General features: G+C 38.9%; 1 pseudogene; it reads right to left on the bottom strand.

Moving 5' to 3' along the window:
* Positions 1-929: 929 nt before the first annotated feature.
* Positions 930-10,245, bottom strand: LOC129463769 (large ribosomal subunit protein eL18-like; annotated as a pseudogene).
* Between the last annotated feature and the right edge of the window lie 407 nt (positions 10,246-10,652).

Genomic DNA, 10,652 nt, shown 5'->3' with positions numbered 1-10,652 from the left:
TTTTCCAGACAGCTTTCTGTTATTGATTTAAATTTTAATTCTACTATAGTCAGAAGACATACTCTGCATGATTTGAATCCTTTAAAATTTACTGAGACATGTTTTATGGCCTAGAATAGGGGCAGGCAAACTTCTATAAAGGGTCAGTAAGTATTTTAAACTCTGTGGGCCACATATGATCTTTATCACATATTTTCTTTCTTTTTAAAGAAATCTTTCAAAATGTAAAAACCATTTTTAGGTCATAGACTATACAAAAACAGACTACATTTGGCCTCAGGGCCATAGTTTGCTAACCTCTGGCCTGAAGTATGATCGATTTGGGTAAATGTTTCATGTATATTTTAAAGAGAATATATATTCTATTACAGGTTGAGTATCCCTTATCCAAAATGCTTGGGACCAGAAATGTTTCAGATTTCAAAGTTTTTTGGATTTTCTGAACATTTATATATAAATAATAAGATATCCTGGGAATAGGACCCAACGTATTGGGTCATGTTGGTGCTCAAAAAATTTTGGATTTTGGAGCATTTTGTATTTCAGATTAGGGATGCTCAACCTGTACTGTTAGTTTGGTTACAGTGTTGCTTGAGTTTACTATATCCTTGTAAGTTTCTACTTGTTTTAGCAATCATTTAAAGAGGGGTATTGAAATCTCTGACTATAACTATGGATTTGTCTGTTTCTCCTTGCACTTCTGTCAGTTTTTGATTTACATATTTTGGAGTTTTTTATTATTTGAGACAAAACCATGTAGGATTATTGTATCCTTCTGATTAACTAGCCCTTTTATTATTATAAAATGGCCTTCTTTATTCCTGGTAATATTATTTGCTCTGAAATCTACTTTATTTCATGTTAATATAGCCACACCAGTTTTCTTTTGACTAATGCCAGCATCAGTATGATAATATCTTTTTCCATCCTTTTACCTTTTTTTTTGAGACAGAGTCTCACTCTATTGTCCAGGCTGGAGTACAGTGGCGTGATCAGCACTCCCTACAGCCTTGACTTCCTGGGTTCAAGCTATCCTCCCACCTCAGCGTCCCAAGTAGCTGGGACTACAGATGTGCACCACCACACTTGGCTAATTTTTTGTGGAGACAGGATCTCACCATATTGCCCAGGCTGGTCTCAGACTAATGGGCTCAAGTGATCCTCTTGCCTCAACCTCCCAAAGTGCTGGGATTACAGGCATGAGCCACTGTGCCTGGTCATCCTTTTATTCTTAATGTTGTTATGTCTTTGTGTGTAAAATGTGTTTTTCTTTTTTTTTTTTTTTTTTAGATGGAATCTCATTTTGTCTCCCATGCTGGAGTGCAGTGGCATGATCTCTGCTCACTGCAACCTCTGCCTCCTGCATTCATCCAATTCTTCGACCTCAGCCTCGCAAGTAGCTGGGATTACAGGCGCCCACCACCATGCCTGGCTAATTTTTGTATTTTTAGTAGAGACAAGATTTCACCATGTTGGCCAGGCTGGTCTTGAACTCCTGACTTCCGGTGATCTACCTGCCTTGACCTCCCAAAGTGCTAGGATTAAAGGTGTGAGCCATCACACCCAGCCTAAAATGTGTTTTTTTATTGAGAGTATATAGTTGGATCTTGTTTTTTATTTTCCTTTCCCCCAGCATCCAAAATTTTTTGTTTTGTTTTGTTTTAAAACAGGGTCTCACTCTGTCACCCGGGGTGGAGTGCAGTGGCACGATCATGGCTCACTGCAGCCTTGACTTCCTGGGCTCAAGCGATCCTCCTGCCTCAGCCTCCCAAGTAGCTAGGACTACAGGCATGCACACCACACCCAACTTATTTTTTTTTTTTTTGAATTTTTGTATAGAGATGGAGTTTCACTTGTTGCCCAGGCTGGTCTTGAACTCTTAGACTCAAGTGATCTGCCCTCCTTGGCCTCCCAAAGTGCTGGGATTATAGGCATGAGCCACTGCGCCCAGGCCAAAATATTTTTAATAAGAGTAGAGGATCCAGGGTTAGTTTTTATAGCCTTGGCTGGCCCATCAGCCTCTGATGTGCTTGAACTTCCGGTCCTTGGAGTGGACACAGGACTTAGTGTGGCTGTGCTGGGTTCCCAGGGCCTTGAGTGGACACAAGGCTTAGTGTGGCTGTGCTGGGTTCCCACGGCCTTGCCGAAATGCCAGTACACTTCTTGGCCCTTGTGAGGACCAGAGAGCAGGATGGTGCCACAGCCTTTGAGGGTGTCCAGGGTCAGCTGGTCAAAGGTGAGAATCTTGTCCCCAGCCTTGGGGATTTGGCTGCAGGCCCAACTGCTCATGTGCAGTGCACACACCTTCAGTTTGGGCACCTCCTGAACCCATTATGGTCCCCACAACCACAGCTGTTTTGTTTTCCTGGCCAGGAAGCTTCATCTTCCAGATCATCCAGGAAAGAGACAGAGATGGCCATTTGGTGCAACTCATAAATAACCTCTTCACCACAACTTGGTTGAAGGTAGAGTTTCTTCTGGCCAGAAACATATACAGCTTAACCAACAGCCTTCAGTAGATGTCCTGGCTCTTGGGCTCCTGGTGTTGAACCTTTCAGTCATTGTTGTGGCAGGAGTCAACTTCCGTGATGGTGCCTCCTGTTCATCCAGGTCCAAAAGCAGTCTTGCTTTTTATCTGACAATCTTTGCCTTTTAAGTGGGATATTTAGATAATATGCATTTAATGTGATGGCTGATATGATTACAGTCTATTGCCTTGCCATTTTTCTATTAGTTTCACCACTTATTTGTTCCTTTTTCCACCTTCTTTTGGGTTGAGTATTTTTTTTGTGATTCTATCTTATCTCTTGTTGACTTATTAGCTATAACTGTTTTGTTATTCTACTGCTTGCCCTAGGGCAGTATACATCTTCACCCTACCACAGTCTACCTGATGGTAAAGAGTTATTTGTTTTCGTATGTCTGAACACATTTTTATTTTGCCTTTGTTTTTTGAATGATATTTTGCTGAGGTTAACATTTTTTTCTTTCCGTACTTTATCTTCTACTGTCTCTTCACTTGCAATGTTTCTAATGAGAAATCTGCCGTCAACCTTACCGTTGTTACTCTATAACATGTGGCTGCTTTCAATATTTTTTATAATTGGCTTTGAATAATTTGATTATGACATTCCTTGGTGTAGTTTTCTTCTTGTTGAGCTTCTTGGATCTGTGAGTTGATAGTTTTTGTCCAATTTGAAAATTCTGGCCATTACTTTTTCAAATATCCCTTTTGTATCTGCCTCTCCTCTCCTTTGATGCCTCCAATTATGTTTACATAAGGATTCTGTAAGTTTGTCCCATAGCTCACTGATGCTTTTGTCATTCTTTTTTCTCTGTTTCATTTGTGAGTAGTTTCTTTTGCTATATCCTTCAAGTTCACTAACCTTTTCTTCTGCCATGCCTAATCTCCTACAAATACCATTAGTAGATCTCAGATATTGTAGTTTTCATCCCTAGAACTGCATTGAGTTTTTAAAAATGTCTTTCATGTCTTTACTTTCTGAAAATATAGAATATAGCTATAATAACGTTCAATGTCTTTACTAGTTCTAACATCTTTCTCCGCTTAAGGTCACTTTCAGATGATTGATTGTTCTCATCACTGTGGATCATTTTTTCTGGCTTCTTTGCGTGCCTGGCAAGGCATTGTGAATTTTATCTGTTGGCTGCTGGATAGTCTTCTGTTCCTCTAAATGTTCCTAAGTTTTTGTCCTGGGATGCAGTTAAATTGCTTGGAAAAGTTTGATTCTTTGGGTCTTATTCTTGTGATTTGTCAAGGAGTGCTCAGTCTGTAGCTCATTACACAAGGAATAATAATGCAATATAGCTAAATAATATACTTCAAGGCAATCTTTAAGTTTAGACTTAAGTCTAATCTTAAGACTGCAAAAGACTTACTAAATGATCTTAGCAACAAATTTAATCCTCTAATAAAAAACATGAAAATAATAATTTCAGGAAAAAAATTCACTTTCATTAAAAACTGCAAAGCACTCGAAAGAAAAAGTGAGAGGGAGAGAAACTGAGAACAGTGGGTACTTCACAGATTAATTTTGTGAGTAAAGATGACTTTTGTTTAAGAATTGGTCTCTACTGTATGAATGTATTTCATTCTGAGGATAGTGGTTAAAAACAGAGACATTAGGGGCAGACAGACTTGAATGCACATCAGACTTCTCCACACATTATAACTCAACATGTATGAGCCTCAATTATCTCATCTATAAAATGCCATGTTCTTTTACAGAGTAATCTAGAACAAAAACTGTTAATTTCACCAACTAAAATATACAGAAAAAAGGAACTTAACCATTCCCTGATAAGCAAGCAAACTATACATCTAAATTATTATCCAAATATTCTCCCCTTTTCTGGCTCCCTCACAATTTTCAAACGGTTTTGAATGAATCAACAAACATTCACGATTTTAAAAAACACATCTCTAGTGAGACTGTATGATTCAAACCCTATACACATATTATCCTTGCTTTTTTCCTTTTGATACAGCTATTATTCTATCTAGATCAGCTTAATAAAACTTAATTCTAGAGCCCCATAATTTTTCATTTGAATATAAAAGATAATGCTATCTCAAATAGATTCCAATGCTAAAATTAAATTCCATGTAACTCTTTACGTACAGACAGCATACTGTTGAATAGAAGCCGTCCAAAGTGAATTAATGCTTGAACCCATAACTGACAACATAAGTCCATTATTCTTGAACAAATCTTACTTGAAAAAATCAGGTTAAATCATTTCCATTCCTAAAGCATGTATTAGCTTTTATGGCCAAATATGACTTTCAAGAAGACAGTGCAAAAGCTACATGAATCCCTTTTGTTTTATTCTACCAATCACCTGTTTCAACATTGTTACGTATTAGCAATTTTTGTTTTGCCTAATAACTGGAACTGAAAGCTTACCAAACAAAATAAACCAGGGTCACTCTGTAACTCTTGACTTGGTTTTAGGTTTTTAAAAAGTAATGCAACTCATAATTAGGTAAGAATATTAGAATACCACTAGACAGGAATGTTCAATAATTAGAAATCAAGAACTTCTGCCAACTCATTTTTGTGACCTACACTCTTTTTCCTACCAACGAAGGCTTCATTTCAGAAGTACTGATTTGCTTATTTTTACTCCAGTTTTTTCATATTCCAGCAGCCTCTTTCATGTATCCTATCTATTCCTTTCTAAAATTCTACTGTTCTGAGCTCTGAGCTTTATGTCCCAAGCTTGAGAAACAACAACAATAAAAACTCTAATAGTCTACTTTGTATCTTGAAGAGTATTAAAATATTCTTAACCTTTTAATTCTGAGAACTGGGGTGGTTAGGAGTTACCCCCAAAAAAGGTAGGAAGAAGAAAGGAAAGCTGAAGGGAAGAGAGGGAGGGAGAAAAAAAGAGACCGTTCTTAGGATGGCTTAAAGTGGTTTTGTGGGGACAGGTAGGAGTAAGTCTTATCCCTTGTTATATGTAACTCTTTTCCTTTTGGTGTAATTGGAAAGACCCTCAACTAGGAGTTAAGAAACCTAGACTTTAGTTCCAATTTTGCTACTGTCTTTCAATGTAATCACCAATCTTCTGAAATGGGACCAGGCACGAAGAACAAAGTTATTACAGCTGGGCCGGGCCACAGTGGCTCACACCTGTAATCCCAGCATTTTGGGAAGCTGAGGCAGGTGGATCACAAAGTCAAGAGATCAAGGCCAGCCTGGCCAACATGTTGAAACCCCATCTCTACTAAAAATACAAAAATTAGCTGGGCATGGTGGCACGCACCTGTAGTCCCAGCTACTCGGGAGGCTGAGGCAGGAGAATCACTTGAACCCAGGAGGCGCAGGTTGCAGTGAGCTGAGATAGCACCACTGCACTCTAGCCTTACGACAGAGCAAGACTCTATCTCAAAAAAAAAAAAAATGTATTACACCTGAGAGGGTTTACAAGTCTCTGGAGTCATAATGCATGGATAGTTGAAAAGTTGATACTCTTTGGAAAGGTGGGGCTATGGCCCTAGCCAGCACATGAAATCATTCTCTTTATTTGTACAATAAGATTGTCTCATGGCATTAATAATGATGAAGTATGCATGATTACTAGAGCAAATATAATATAAAAGGATACTTCTAAATTTTTACTCTGTGAATTTCACAGTTTCTGTGACACTCACATTTGAAGAGGGTGAACATCAATCAGTCTACTCCTTGACATACACTACTATAAATAGCCTTGGCTAAACCGTAAAAGAAAAATGAAGGCCGGGTATGGTGGTTCACGCCTGTAATCCCAGCACTTTGGGAGGCCGAGGCAGGCGAATCACCCGAGGTCAGGAGTTCAAGATCAGCCTGGCCAACACGGCAAAACCCCATCTCTAATAAAATACAAAAATTAGCCAGGCATGGTGGCACGCACCTGTAATCCCAGCTATTCGGGAGGCTGAGGCATGAGAATCGCTTGAACCTGGGAGGCAGAGGTTGCAGTGAGCTGAGATTATGCCACTGCACTCCAGCCTGGGTGACAGAGCAAGACTTCGTATCAAAATTGCCAAAGTTAAGGGGATCAACCTCCCTCAGAGATTTTGAAAAAATGTATAATCATTGTATTTTACTAAATATAGGAACATTATGGTATATAACACTACATTTACATTAAATTTAAGACAAAACATGAAGCTAAAAAGAATTCTAGCTTGGGACCAAGTTTTTAAGGCAATTGTTCACTCCTCTCTGCTATTAACCATACTTTTGTGGAAAAGTTTGAGGTAGAGTGACTTTGATGACTATTCAAGATTGGTATATTAATACCTCTACTAGTTACAAAGATGAATGGTGGTGATGGTTACAACATAATGGATGTATTTAATACCACTGAACTGTACACTTAAAAATGGTTAAGTTGATAAACTTCATGAGTATTTTGCCACAGTTTTAGAATTTATGGGAAAATAACCTCTACTAAAGTTCAATATTATCAACAAATATAGACTATTGTAAGAGGTTTTTATTTAATTTGAATATGCATTTCTGAATTGACTACTATATCCTGTATTCAGTTCATGAATCATCTCTTACTGTGCTCATGAAAACTATACTTGATTCCAAGTTTTAAAAATACTCATCATTCTTTTTGTGAAGAAGGACCTGTGATTAACAGTTTTCACTTTTGTGGCTGTCAGCATGCCTGCATCAGTCAATACCTGCAACAGTGTCCGTTGTCCAGGATTCCAATCCTGGGTGGAATGCACATAAACAAACCTGTTAGAAATGGCCCTAAAATAAAGATAAATAGGATCTCTATGAAGCCCCTACTAGAAAATCTACTTCTAAGAATCCTAAGAAAATAAGTAAGGTAAAAATTTAGCCATTATGCTGGGCGTGGTGGCACACACCTGTAATCCCAGCACTTTGGGAGGCCGAGGCGGGCAGATCACCTGAGGTGGGCAGATCACCTGAGGTGGGCAGATCACCCAAGATCAGAAGTTCAAGACCAGCCTGGCCAACATGGTGAAACACCATCTCTACTAAAAATACAAAAATTAGCCGGGCGTGGTGGCACGCACCTATAATCCCCACACTTTGGGATGCCGAGGCGGGCAGATCACCTGAAGTCAGAGGTTCAAGACCAGCCTGTCCAACATGGTGAAATCCCGTCTCTACTAAAAATACAAAAATTAGCCGGGTATGATGGCATGCGCCTGTAGTCCCAACTACTCGGGAGGCTGAGGCAGCAGAATTGCTTGAACCTGGGAGGCGGAGGTTGCAGTGAGCCAAGATTGTGCCATTATACTGCAGCCTGGGCAACAAGAATGAAACTCTGTCTAAAAAAAAAAAAATAGCTATTAGGTTTTTCGTTTTACCAGTTGAAGAAACTTGGGTGGAATCAATATAAATGCCCCAAAATAAGGAACTGCTTAAATTATACTACATCCTTATAGTCCATAAGAAAATACTTATTTAGACGTTAAAGTATACAACTGAATATTGCTAGGAAAAAAAATATATGAACAACAAACAGATTTAAGCAAAAAGTTTAATAACAAAGGGTGTTGGGGGTAGGTATTTCTGGCTGATGGGATTATTTTTTCCTACATCCTGCTTATTTGTATTTTCTCTAATATCAATTGCTTATAATAAGAAAAAAACCTAAAGTTTTCTGAAATACTTATTCAACATGAGTTTATCATTCACTTATTAATTCAACAAATATTTGCATTTGTTGGATTAATTCAGACATGGTCCTTACCCTCATGTCTCTTAATTTACGAGAAAAAAAAGGCATGATGAAACAATCTTGGGAATTTTTTACTCCTTTCTTTCATTCTTATTAATTACCTAGTCATTCCATTTTGTTGAGGACTCTGGCCCTTTGCTGACAGTATCTGCCTCCCCTGCATTTTCTGCCATCACCTCCCACTTCAGTGTCTGTATGGAAAACCCATTGAAAAACTATGAACTCTGACTCCATAAAACCACTTCATTCAGTAATCCATACCCAAGGCTACACCCTCTATCTTCTGATAACCAAGAAATTATTCTACAGCCTTAGAGTCCAATATATTGATCTCTGACTACAACTACTTATCCTTGCAGGTTTTTACTCTATTACTCCCTAAATACCTGCTTTCTTACCTAATTTTGATACCCATTCCTCAACTATTCTCATTTCTTCAAACTACAATCTCCCACATGCTTCATGTCTTTTCCTATCCAGCCTAGGTTCTCAGGTACATCACCCTCTTCTGCTAACAACCTTCCTCCCTTGTTAATTCCCTCTCCCATTACCTAGAGTATATATTTTGTACCATTTTACTTCAACTCAAACTTGCTACTTCAGCTCTACCCTTATCTCTTTTATGACTCCTTTATCAGAAAAAAAAAAAAAACTACAACTATTAGCTATGAACTCCCTCAACTTCCTGCTCTAGATTTACAAGTTATACATAAAACCATCTTACCTGTTCCCTTCTAGTCTCAGAGGAAAAGGTATCCTTTCTCTTTTCTGGGTTAATTCCTTTACCTGCACCCTTATCTCCTACTAGATCTCACTATACTTTATCCTTCCTAATTTCTCCTCTCTGAGGACTCTGTCCCCATACTTTATAAAAATGTTAAGCTCTCTTCTCTTGTAGATCTGTAACCTCCTCCCTAAAATTATCATCTTTTGTTTTTAAGAAAATGTCAAGAGCCTTGAAATAATACGCATTTATTGTAACCATTCTTTTTTTTTTTTGAGACAGGGGTTCGCTTTTGTTGCCCAGGCTGGAGTGCAATGCCGCGATCTCGGCTCACCACAACCTCTGCCTCCCGGGTTCAAGCAATTCATCTGCCTCAGCCTCTTGAGTAGCTGGGATTACAGGCGTGTGTCACCACGCCCAGCTAATTTTGTATTTTTAGTAGAGATGGGGTTTCTTCATGTTGGTCAGACTGGTTTCAAACTCCGGACCTCAGGTGATCTGCCTGCCTGGGACTCCCAAACTGCTGGGATTACAGGCAGGAGCCACTGCACCTGGCCCCTTTCCCTATTTTAATATACTTTTCAACTCAACACAAACAGAATTCTGCCACCATTGTTTCACTGAAAGTGTTCTGGCAAACATTACTAATGACAGAACTGCCAAATCCTTTTATCTTTTTCAGTTTACTTGGCCCATCTTTTCCTTCTGACACTCCTGACTTCTTTCCTTTTGAAACCTCTCTACCACTGGCTCCTTTAACTCTGAGCTCTGTTGGTGTTCCTGTCCCTCTCTTAGCCATTCCTTCTCAGTCTTTTGCTGCTTCCTCTTACTTTGCCCATTTACTAATTTTGGTTCTCATTTCCTCTATGTTTAGTCTCTATGAGCAGTGGCATCCATTTCCCTCATAATCTGAACTACCACCTATTTAGTGATATCCATTTCCAGCCCAGGCCTTTCTCCTAGGCCTCAGTCGTGTATATTGAGCTCCTTACTGAACTTCCCTACTTACGTATCCCATGAGTGCTTAATCTTTCATATTCAAAATTTCCTCACTGGACTTGTCATCTCCCTCTCCTGTCCCAGCGTTCCATCCCACACCCATAAACATACACACACACACACACACACACACACACACACACACATTCTCTCTCTCTCTCAAAAGCCATGAGCCTCCTCCACTCGTCCCTGTCCTGGTTAATGATACCACCATTGTACTCTACAACCAGGCCAGGGACCAGGAAGGCATAACAGATTTTTCCCTCATCTTCTATCCCAGCCATCACTACCCTAGTCCAAAAACTCATGATTTCTCACCATGACTACAAAACCACACAAAAATACTTCCATTTAAATAACAATAATAAAGAGCATTTTTACAACATGCCCCCTAGTATTTCAATTATGAAATGACAACAGATTACCTTATTAGCAAACCATGAAGGCTATACAGAAACATATATAGCTTATACTATTCGCAGCATTTAAAACCCTTGTTTATCCCAGTACCTAATACTGTTCAGCACATGGCAGCTTGTTGCTTATCAGTTCACTTCTGAATAAAGTGAATGTGGTATATTTAAAGATATCCATAATAATTATTAAGCTGCATGTTAAGCAGTCCGGCGGTCAATAATATGATATATAACAAAACACAATTGTTACACCTTGTTAGTTCACCAGAATCTCT

Source organism: Symphalangus syndactylus, chromosome 15 (genome assembly GCF_028878055.3).
Source record: "Symphalangus syndactylus isolate Jambi chromosome 15, NHGRI_mSymSyn1-v2.1_pri, whole genome shotgun sequence".
Classification (NCBI taxonomy): Eukaryota; Metazoa; Chordata; class Mammalia; order Primates; family Hylobatidae; genus Symphalangus; species Symphalangus syndactylus.
This window is presented reverse-complemented; position numbering and strand designations above follow the sequence as displayed.